This window comes from Notothenia coriiceps, unplaced genomic scaffold, assembly GCF_000735185.1.
Source record: "Notothenia coriiceps isolate Sejong01 unplaced genomic scaffold, NC01 NC01_scaffold00008047, whole genome shotgun sequence".
NCBI classification, from domain to species: domain Eukaryota; kingdom Metazoa; phylum Chordata; class Actinopteri; order Perciformes; family Nototheniidae; genus Notothenia; species Notothenia coriiceps.
Window position 1 is genome coordinate 139,424 of NW_011340748.1, and position 10,273 is coordinate 149,696.

The following is a 10,273-nucleotide window of genomic DNA, read 5'->3' on the forward strand; positions in this document are numbered from 1 at the left end:
AACCAAAACTCAAACAAAAACCCTCACTAACTAAACTACTCAGAATTGGACAAAACAGAATACAGGGGTGGCAACAATCCGCTAACCTAGTGTGTCTAAACATTAGTTACCTACGTGATGAGAAATGTACAGGGTACCCCAGACTTACCTAACTCCTCCACCTCTCAACACACACACATTCACAGAGGTCAGAACAAAGTAGAATGAGCTTCTAAACAAGGCAGTCAATTCAGGCTCCTCAGTCAGCAACAGGCCCAGGGTGAGAGGGTTAGTGCTAGATCGTATACCTCCTAGATTTTAGGCGGAACTGACATAACCTGCCGCCCAGGACAAGAGACGAGCATGAATACATAATTTCCCCACAGAGAAATCATAAATATAATATTTTGAGAATTCATAACTTTGGAGGACAGCAGGCTATTACTAATATTTAAAAAAAATGACATCTCAGAAGAAGAAAAGCATAGATGGGATTTAACACTCTGAAAGCCACTGAGTGCGTTTGATTTCGGATTACAGTGACACACACAGTACGAGGTTTTTTTTTTTTTAAAAAGGGGGAAGATTTTCTAGGAGTGTGCTCCTTCTCACTCCTGTTCACTGTCCTCCGGATTCCTGCAGGACTCCAGAGTCGCGAAGAGCCCATGCTAAAGGAAATTAAATGTGTCTACTTTTACTACCAGATGTGCAAAAGTTGCCGACTTCTCATCCACGATTACGTCACTTCCGCCGCCTAAAACCCAGGAGGTATATGATCTAGCACTAACCAGGGTGAGAGAGAGCAATAAGACCTCCTGGGTGCCTCCTTTATGGTCGGCCCTGGCTGCTGATAGGCCAGCTGAGGGTGAGAGGATCCAATCAGCCATCAGACTCAGGTGCACAGGCAGATACCGATCAGCTGCTTATTAGCTGTGCAGAAGACAGGGGCCGTTTCTCAATCGCGAGGATACTGGCTTGGTAGTCGCATACTTCCAAGTCACTTCCTTCAGAAACGAAGCAAGTATACTTCCAAGCCACGGCTTCGGAAAACGAAGAAGAACGGAACAGGCTAACAAGTGTGCCACTCTCTCTAACGGTTTCAACATAAACTGTACCGAAAATAAATACCTCACGATGTCTATCTAATTATGAACTTGCTTTACTTTCACGGAACACATTATTGGTGATAACAAATGTAACAAAGTCACATATTTACCAACACATGTTCTACGCCACTACATACTTACATTTAAATGTGTGCTGTGTTGGTTCAGCAATTCTCCGCAAGGGTTTTTGAAATTGGTCCGTGCGCAAAGCATTGTGGGGATTTTAAGGACGCAAAGTCTACCCATGTGCAGCCTCGAAATTACCCCCAAACCAAGGACGCGGCCTCTGTGGAATTCCAAGTATGCTGGAGATTGGAACAGTCCTTCGGCGGCACTCGATGACGTAGGATCCTTGAAATATTGGCTTGGAAGCCAGTTTCCTCGCGATTGAGAAACGGCCACACTGTCTGTAACACTGGAAAATACAGACACAAACACTTGTGTTCACACGTCGCTCTGCCTACACACACGCCGGGTACTTTCATTTGGCAGTCTGGCTTCGGACTGGCAGGAAAGTAGAACAGCTTTGTGTGTCATTAAGAGGCTCTGTGCATCGTCAGCTCTGCATGGCCCATATTTGACTTATTTAAGTCCGAGAGGCAAGAGTCAAGATGTGCGGTTCAGCCGGGTATAATGCTCCTTTTCTGATACTCGGATGTGAGGGATATTTGATGTACTCTAGTGAATAAAGAAGGAAATGACACAGTGAATGATATCTGCTTGAAGCCCCCGAAGCAAGTCTTCATTCATCTAATGCTATTAAACTGAACTGAGTGAATGTCAAGTCGCAGGATGTCGAAGGATCTGCAGCTGAGTCAGGAGAAATGCATCGTTTAATACAATTGGAAAAGACACAATAAGGTAAAATGGTGGAGGTTTGGCTCGTAGTATTAAGCTAGAACGATCCTGTGTAGGTAGATTCATGTCTCTAAACCTGCGTAGGCCGACCCTGAGAATGCAGGACATGAGATTTATTTGAATATATTTAATTTCATAAAGTGAAGTGTATACCTGAACCAATTGACAAAAGATCTAGCTTTGGCATTTTGCAGCTAGCAAATTTTTTTCTTTGGCTTTATTCTCAGCATATAACCAACTCTACAGGATCTGGAAGACGTTTTATTTTCAGTGATATCGATAAAATATGTTAACCGTGAGGCATTATGTTCATTAGACAAGTCTGTGGGAGTTTCATCTCTTTTCCTTTCTGCTTTAAAGGTCAGCAATGAGTCCTCTCTGCTGATAACTAAGCTGACAGTAGCTCCATTATTAATAAAAAGCTATTGGATGTATTTCTTTCTCTCAAACATTTCTGCTCTGGAACAATCATTATTTTCAAATGAACTCCTCAGGCAGCCTTGAAAACAAGCATGTGGGTTTCAATGATATATTAATCTATTTAGCAACTCTACACTTAACTACTAAATACATATTTCACATTAATAATCTCTTTAACATTCCATGAAAATAGACTCACGGCTTCATTGATGGTAGGAAAAACACTTTGAGTTCCACTTTCAATCCGTGGTTAACATCTAGAGCATGTATTTCTGTTGGGAACATTCTGAATGTCCTCTTCCAACATGAGAGCAACATGATCACAAAGGTATCCCAACTGTAGCTGTGAACATGACAGGATGTGTGATTACCTAGAAGAGCATCAGGACTGTTTGAGGCATATGATAGCTATGTGATTAACATGATGATTCAGCCTCTATGGAGAGAGACATATGACAAGCATGATCATTTCTGACGTGGAGCTAATCTGAAGTAAACATTGAATACTGCTTTCTATTCCTCCATCTTGTAACTGTGTAACTCCCTCTCTTGGATATCAGCATGTGAAGGACACACTGTTCAGGAACTAGTTGATGCTCTGTATGTGATGACTACTTTTTGGAAATTTTGAGAAAAAAAAGTCAGAACTTTGAGATTTTGAGAAAAAATACATAATTTTTTGATTTTGAGAAAAAAGTCATAATTTTGAGATTTTGAGAAAAAAGTCATAATTTTGAGATTTTGAGAAAAAAGTCTGAATTTTTAGATTTTGAGAAAAAAGTCTGAATTTTTAGATTTTGAGAAAAAGTCAGAATTTTGACCAAGTAATTTCAGAAAAAACAAACCAACATTTTGAGAAAAAACTCACTATTTTGTACATGACAGGATGTATGATTACCTAGAAAGAACCGGTATCCCTCCATCTTGTGACTGTGTAACTCCCTCTCTTGGATATCAGCATGTGAAGGACACTATTCAGGAACTAGTTGATGCTCTGTATGTGATGACTACTTCCATTCTGGAGAGGATCACAAATACATGGATCCTGAGATTGAAGCTCAAGCCGGGGAACGAGGGATACTTTTCTAACAATTTTCTATTTTAGCAGAGGAGTGAACGCTGCATGGTGGTTCAGTTCTTCCCCGCCGGGCCACCAGAGCCTGGCTTGTTTATTTCCAGCCCATATTTGTGTCTCCTGTGGGAGTCAGGCCTGTAATGCAGATACAGTGAAACGGGAGAGAGGAGGAGGTGCTCGGGGAACAGACTGATGAAGTTGCAGTCGTGTGGCCTTTTGCATCAGCAAAAAGAGGCGGAGAGCCACTCAGGACCAAATACCAGCATGATGATAAGACTGCTGAGGCTGAGGCCGATGACACAAAGGGCAAAGTGAGGGCAGGTTTCATGCAAACAAAGCAACTAGATCATGCAGCGTTTTGCTTTTAAGGAATCAGGGTTGCACATTGAGTATTAGAGACACTTTTGTTTGACCACTTTAAGGTTACTAGTTGTATTTAGGTTTCTAATAGTCTCTGTTTTTCCACTGCGTTATATTAAATCAAATGGCTTTCCATATCTAAAATTGCTTTCTTGTTTACCTTTCTCATTTAATGTTAGCTTGTTTGGCTGGCTTTTTAATGAATGTTGATAATGTGTTGCACTTGAATTGCCTTGTGGTGAAATGTGCTATAAAAAAAAACGTCATTCTCCGTATAGATGTCTGGGACACTTTTAGCTTTAGTTAGCACTCCAGATGTAAGCGCACAAGCACTACAAAGTATGTTTTCTTTTATAAATCGTCACATTGTCCTTGACCTGAATCCCTACAAGCTCCACTTGAGCTATTCTGTATGTAACTCTGCTGAGAGCTCAGGGGGGAATAAGCTGGGTAGATTTTGCTTCAGGGATCAATAAAGAATCCGAAACCCAGCATGTCGGAAAGTGTTGACTTGAATCCATCTGAGATACTCTTCAAAATAAGTTCCAAAAGTTAGTATTTTCTCTGCTTGACATCCCTCTAAAAAAACACCAAGCAGATGTTTCGCTTATTGCCGACGATTAATGTCTGCCAAACTCCGGGATCTGATCACAGGTGGCTGCAGAGATACTAATCCTGAAAGGTACAGCATGCATCTCGCCAGCTCTCAGTGGGGGGGTCTGGTCTAAAAAAGTTGCTGTGATGACAGAAGCTGCAACCTGTATATTTATGTGTGTGTGTGTGTGTGTGTGTGTGTGTGTGTGTGTGTGTGTGTGTGTGTGTGTGTGTGTGTGTGTGTGTGTGTGTGTGTGTGTGTGTGTGTGTGTGTGTGTGTGTGTGTGAGGAGCGGATGATAGGTGCGACTGTTCAATTGCTACCTAATGGGAGGATAGTCTTTTTATTTGGGTGCTCAGCAGCTACTAATGTGTCGTGGGTAATTATCAGATAGTAGATATCCTTCTGAGGTTGCAAGGCCATGTGTGGGATGTTCCATAAAGCAGGCGGTGTGTTATTTAGCCGCTCAATGAGCCATTACACAACCTGTGGGATCTTAGCTAAATGTAAATATGATGTCGTTGTTTGAATACCTTTTCAGCATTTAACTGAATTATTTCGAACAAATTGCATGATTTGTTGAGGACCTAACGTCTTATAGATGTATATATTGTTTAGTATTGTGGATGGTGCTGAATATATTATATCAAGTTATTGTATATGTTATGTAGGGCTCATCTACAAATAAAACATGCTACATACTGTAGGCACATTTGAGTGCTCAGGGCCTGGATCTATTTATAAGGACCTAATGAATGTAATGTATGCATGTTTACATTGATGAAGGGCTTGCTATAAGTATTCTCTAAGGTCTAGATATGTATTTATTAATGTTGATTTCCCATCAGCCGTGTATTTGTATCACTTCGGGTTTTCTACGGATGTGAATTGCGATAGGGGAGGGGGAAGCTATGCGTAAACTGCATGACCGGCAGCTGAAGCCACGGACTGCTAATCTTTTTACACAAAACAAAACAGCCAAGGTAAGACCTAATTATTGTCATGGATTTGAAATTGTGTTTTTTCGTATCGTCAGTTAGCTGAGTTTCTTCCCGTCAGGTGGGTATGGACCATTAATAGTTTCATAAATGACACTTCAGAGATAACACAGTTGCTACCAGATGTAGCATTTTCGGGTCCGTGGTGTTTAACACGTTAAGGAATATATCTTTCTTAAAATGCAGTTATCTACCCATTTATTGGATGTATACTGGGGAACAGGCCTTACATCTGAACCACACAATTAAAAGAGCTAGGATTAAGGATCATCTGTTTTCTTTACAGCATCCAAAAATCTCATTTTATGCCAGAAATTGTGAAGAAAGACCGCAGACAAACCAACAAAAACACACTTCAGGGATCTGTGCATCCACAAGACCCTGACCCATATTCCTTAATCCTTCTTCAGAGAGAGACACAAGAAGCAGCAGCAGCTATCAGGTTCATTCACGCTATATTTTTACCAGGATTGCAGATGTGTGGAAATAGCACCAGAAATAACCCGGGCATCACATAATTCTGTCATGGAGAAGAGCGCTCGTATTTCAACACTTCCTTGCATCATCCAGGCAGCTTTTGTGCAGAAATAAAGCCTATTCATATGTGAGTGATTACTGTGTGTGTGGCATTAAATATGTCTCGGTAATAATAAATCTGATGGCTGCTGCCACTGAGTAAATATAGCCGGGGGATTTGGTCGTGTTAGATGTTGCATTTCATCAGCGCTCGTGGCATCAAATGTCTGCGGCTGAGTTCCTGAACAATGAGGGGGGGGTGGCGGCGGATGAGATTGGGTGCGTGTGAGGGGGTTTTTGTGGGTTTTCGTGACATACCTGACCACACCCGGGACACTCGTCGCCGTTCTCACAGGTCCTGCGTCGTGATTGGATACCTCCGCCGCAGGGTTGGGTGCAGCGGTCCCACGCAGACCAGGCCGACCAGTAGACATGGGTGGGGCAGGGCAGGTGTTCGTTACAGTACCTGAAGGAGGGGGAGGAGAACAGATCATTAGGGAACTTTGTATTGAAAAAGCCCCTTCTCCCGCTGGAAAAAACCCACTAACATGTGACTCATGTCTTTAAATTCTAAAGCTTTATTGCCATATACAATAGCTACAACTTAGCTGTTTACAATTAAATGATTAAAGTCCCAGGCTCTTCCAAAAGTATGATATACTGAAGGTCAAAAAAAGGAGGGAAAATAGTGCAAGGGACAAAATGGTGCAAGAAAAATGCAGGAATAAGTAAGTGGGAAAGGTTATAATTGGTGACACGTTGAATTTAACATATAATCAACAACATCTACAGGGATTTATACAATGATATCAATATATTAATGTACGAAACATACAATCAATATCATCTCCCCAAAGCCACCAGCCTCCATTAATCACAAAACGCACTCTGATTCAAATCTGTGTTTTTTAGTCTTGTTTCAACAATCACCAATTCTCGTTTGGAGTTTCAAAAACAAAGACTGAATAATAAACAGATATAAAAAAAGAACTACCCAACAAAACATTTCCACTGATTACAAACACTGCCTTAATGCCGTCGACTTCAGAAATAAAAACAGAAAGGCATACTGATCATTTGGGAACATAATATATCAGCTATTTTTGATGGGTTTTCCTTTGTTCAAAACCTGGATATACCGTACGTGCGTATATGGTGGTTAAGTGTATAAGATCAACTGGTATCTGTTTTCATCCATTCTTATCATAAAAAAATGGAAACAAGTGAATCTTTAAGTTACTATTTGTGTATTTTAGTCACAAAACAGCTGAGATTAGTTGCTATGAGATACGTTTCAGTTTCATATTTGACTTCATGTTTGTATAACTGGATCTCAGTGCTCTCTGGGAAACAGCTACTTTATCTGACAGAGAACTCAAATTAAACGTGAAGGGCACTGCAGACGTCACCACACTTTTGAAAGCCCGCCTCTGACTGCAAATAGCTACAAAGAGTTCATACCACAAGACAAGGATGTCTGCAAAGGCATGTAAACTTTACTCCTAAAAATAACTCAACATATCAGTTTGATGTGGCCTCGCTGAACATCTGACCGAGTCCTGCACATGAACCAGCCTGCGGTGTTTCTGTGCCCAGCATGATGACCACTGTGGCATAACAAGTAAGAAAATCCCATTCCAAATGTTAATGAATATGCATATTGCATAATTCATTGATGCAGCCTATTAAAAAAGCCACACAGATGCATGCATCATCTCTAATTACATTGTTTTACAAGACAGGGTTACTGCGAAATCTAAAATACTTAATTACTCAGTCCTCCTTAGACAATAACGACAGAGGATTGCCAGCCTTATTAGAGCCATATCATTTATTTTACAACGTCTACGCATACCATAAAATTGCTTTTATTGCTGGTTTGTTTTGTTTTGGCACATGAGAGTCTTTGGAGTCTTCTCGTGCTCAAATAGCTTGAACTTTACACCCTTCCTCCAGAGGCTCAGGTGGGGTATTTCCATTGTTCTGCTCCCAAATACTCTGCTATTGTTCATGACAAATATCAAAAGCTACATGCTGTTTACCCCGGGTGTAAAAACCCTCAGAGCCGTGTGTTCTTTTCCCACTTTCACTAATCTGCAAGCTAGTAGCGGGATAATACAGCGGGGAAAGAGAAGAGTGGAGGAGTAAGAGTGTGCGGATTACAATCTTGCACAAGCCTGAGCAAAACACGCACGCACGCACGCACGCACGCACGCACGCACGCACGCACGCACGCACGCACGCACGCACACACACACACACACACACACACACACACACACACACACACACACACACACACACACACACACAGAATACCCTAGTACAACACAGCACAATGAAAACTGCTGCGATCAATGTGAAGCGGATTTCCAAATCATCATCNATAACAAAAATATCTTTATTCTTTTAAGCTTTAACTGACGTTTTTACAAGTAAAAAATATACATGCAATACAAGTTTATTGCACAATAGCTGTGCTTTATTTTAACTGAGCTATGCCTATTGCAAGCTATCAACAGGCATTACTGCGATCTATCTTTGGTGTTATGAAGTGACTGAGCTCGTGAACTTTCTACGGGAGGGCGGGGGGAGCCTCGCTGCGGGGCAACTGTGGACGTCTGTCGCATGTCAGCGCAACTTACATGATGCCGTTTAAAAAAATTAAGGGTGGTGCCGGCCGTCAGCGAACCGAGCCGGCTGACAACGGCCCGCTGACGACCGGCCGTTCTGTGATTCTCCAGAACACACAGATGGCCAGTCCGCCCTTACCCTGTATTCCACCGGGCCACCGCGGCGCAGACGGACCCGGTGGAATACAGGGTCTACCGCGTCTAGGAACCGTTAAGCAGAACCGAAATTGTGTATTTTGTATGGGTACCCGGTACCCGGCATTTTCTTATCGGTTCTCATCTGGAACAGAGTTTCGGTTCCCAACCCTAGCTCTGAGTGTTAGCGATGTTTGCTAATGTACACAAAGACCATATTACGTCCAAAACAGTCGGGCATTGTTTCTGATAGCAACGTTTCTGATAGCAACGTTTCTGATGGGGCCGTGGGTCCACATTTCAGATATTACGTCATATCGGACGCAAATCTGGATCAGCTCCGTTGTTCCCCGTTTTTAGACACTTTGTGAGTTCTCTGACACACCGGGGACACATATTGATGAATGAAAGACATCAACAAGTCAATCCATCAATGCCCCCCCCCCCACAGGTCCAGCTTTAGAGGTGGGGTCCTCTGAGAGAAAGTGAGTGACCCCTCTCCGGTGCATGTCTATATGTGTCCTCCATAATGATCTATATCGCAAGCGTTATTCCAGTGAATAGACACGGCCGATAAATCCTGCTTAAACTTTGTCCTTCCTCTTTTCACAGCATGATGGACTGAGTCTCTCTCTGCCACACTCCACCCTTCCCCTCCCTCATTTACTCTCCTCTCTTTATCCCTCCCCCTGTTTCAACCCCATCTCCACGCATCACTTGCTCACTCATTTCTCTCTCTTTTTTTCAAACCTGAAATCCCATTTTATGTCCCTGCCACCTGCCTTACCTTCATTTCCTCTCTCCCCCACCGCCCCCTTATCTTTTTTGGGGTAAAATAGCTGCAAGAGTTGGTGTGGCGACACTTGGCAACCCTGATCTGTCAGATGATCCTGTTTCTGTCGTCTTTTTCATATTATTTAGCTCCGTCCATCTATCCCTCCTTCCTTATATCCATCCCAACACTCATTCATTTCATTTAAAGACATCTACAAGTCACAGGAGGTGAATGACAGCAAGGTGACGATAACCCTCGTTGAGAATAATTATCACAAACTCTGCAATATTAAGAAAAATGTGTCAAGTCAGATCCGCCAGAAGTGAGAAATTGTAAAACTAGATGTCATTTGTACTAATTACTGCAGTTTTACGCACTTACATACTCAAATGTATTACAATTGAGACACTTTATTGAGTCAAAATCATATAATTATCACATTTAAGTTCAAACAAATAATCTTCTTTGACTATTGAACAAGACTCCCCAAAAGTGCATATCTATATCCTCCAGAGACCCACCCATTCATGTTTGTCCTCTGTAGAGCATTCAGTCCAATTGCACTCCACAGAGGGCATCCTGGGCTTTTCAAACATGTGACATATGTGGGGGTGTGGCTTTGATAAAGATAATGTCATTGTATTTCAAAATGGCGTCCATCAACACAAGCACTATTTATAGAAAGAGAAATGGTACGTTTGTAATGTTGTAATTACCAGTGTTGTGAGTTCAATATTTTAATTACTTATAGTAAGGGAACATCTTAGGAGTTAGTGTAGTGAGTTTTCAGAGCCGTGTAATTTATTACTTATTTGACTTAAAAC

General features: G+C 41.8%; 1 long non-coding RNA gene across 1 annotated transcript in view; it reads left to right on the forward strand.

Moving 5' to 3' along the window:
- Positions 1-10,273, forward strand: part of LOC104944401 (uncharacterized) — a 38,866-nt gene that overhangs the window by 28,066 nt on the left and 527 nt on the right. The window lies entirely within an intron of this gene.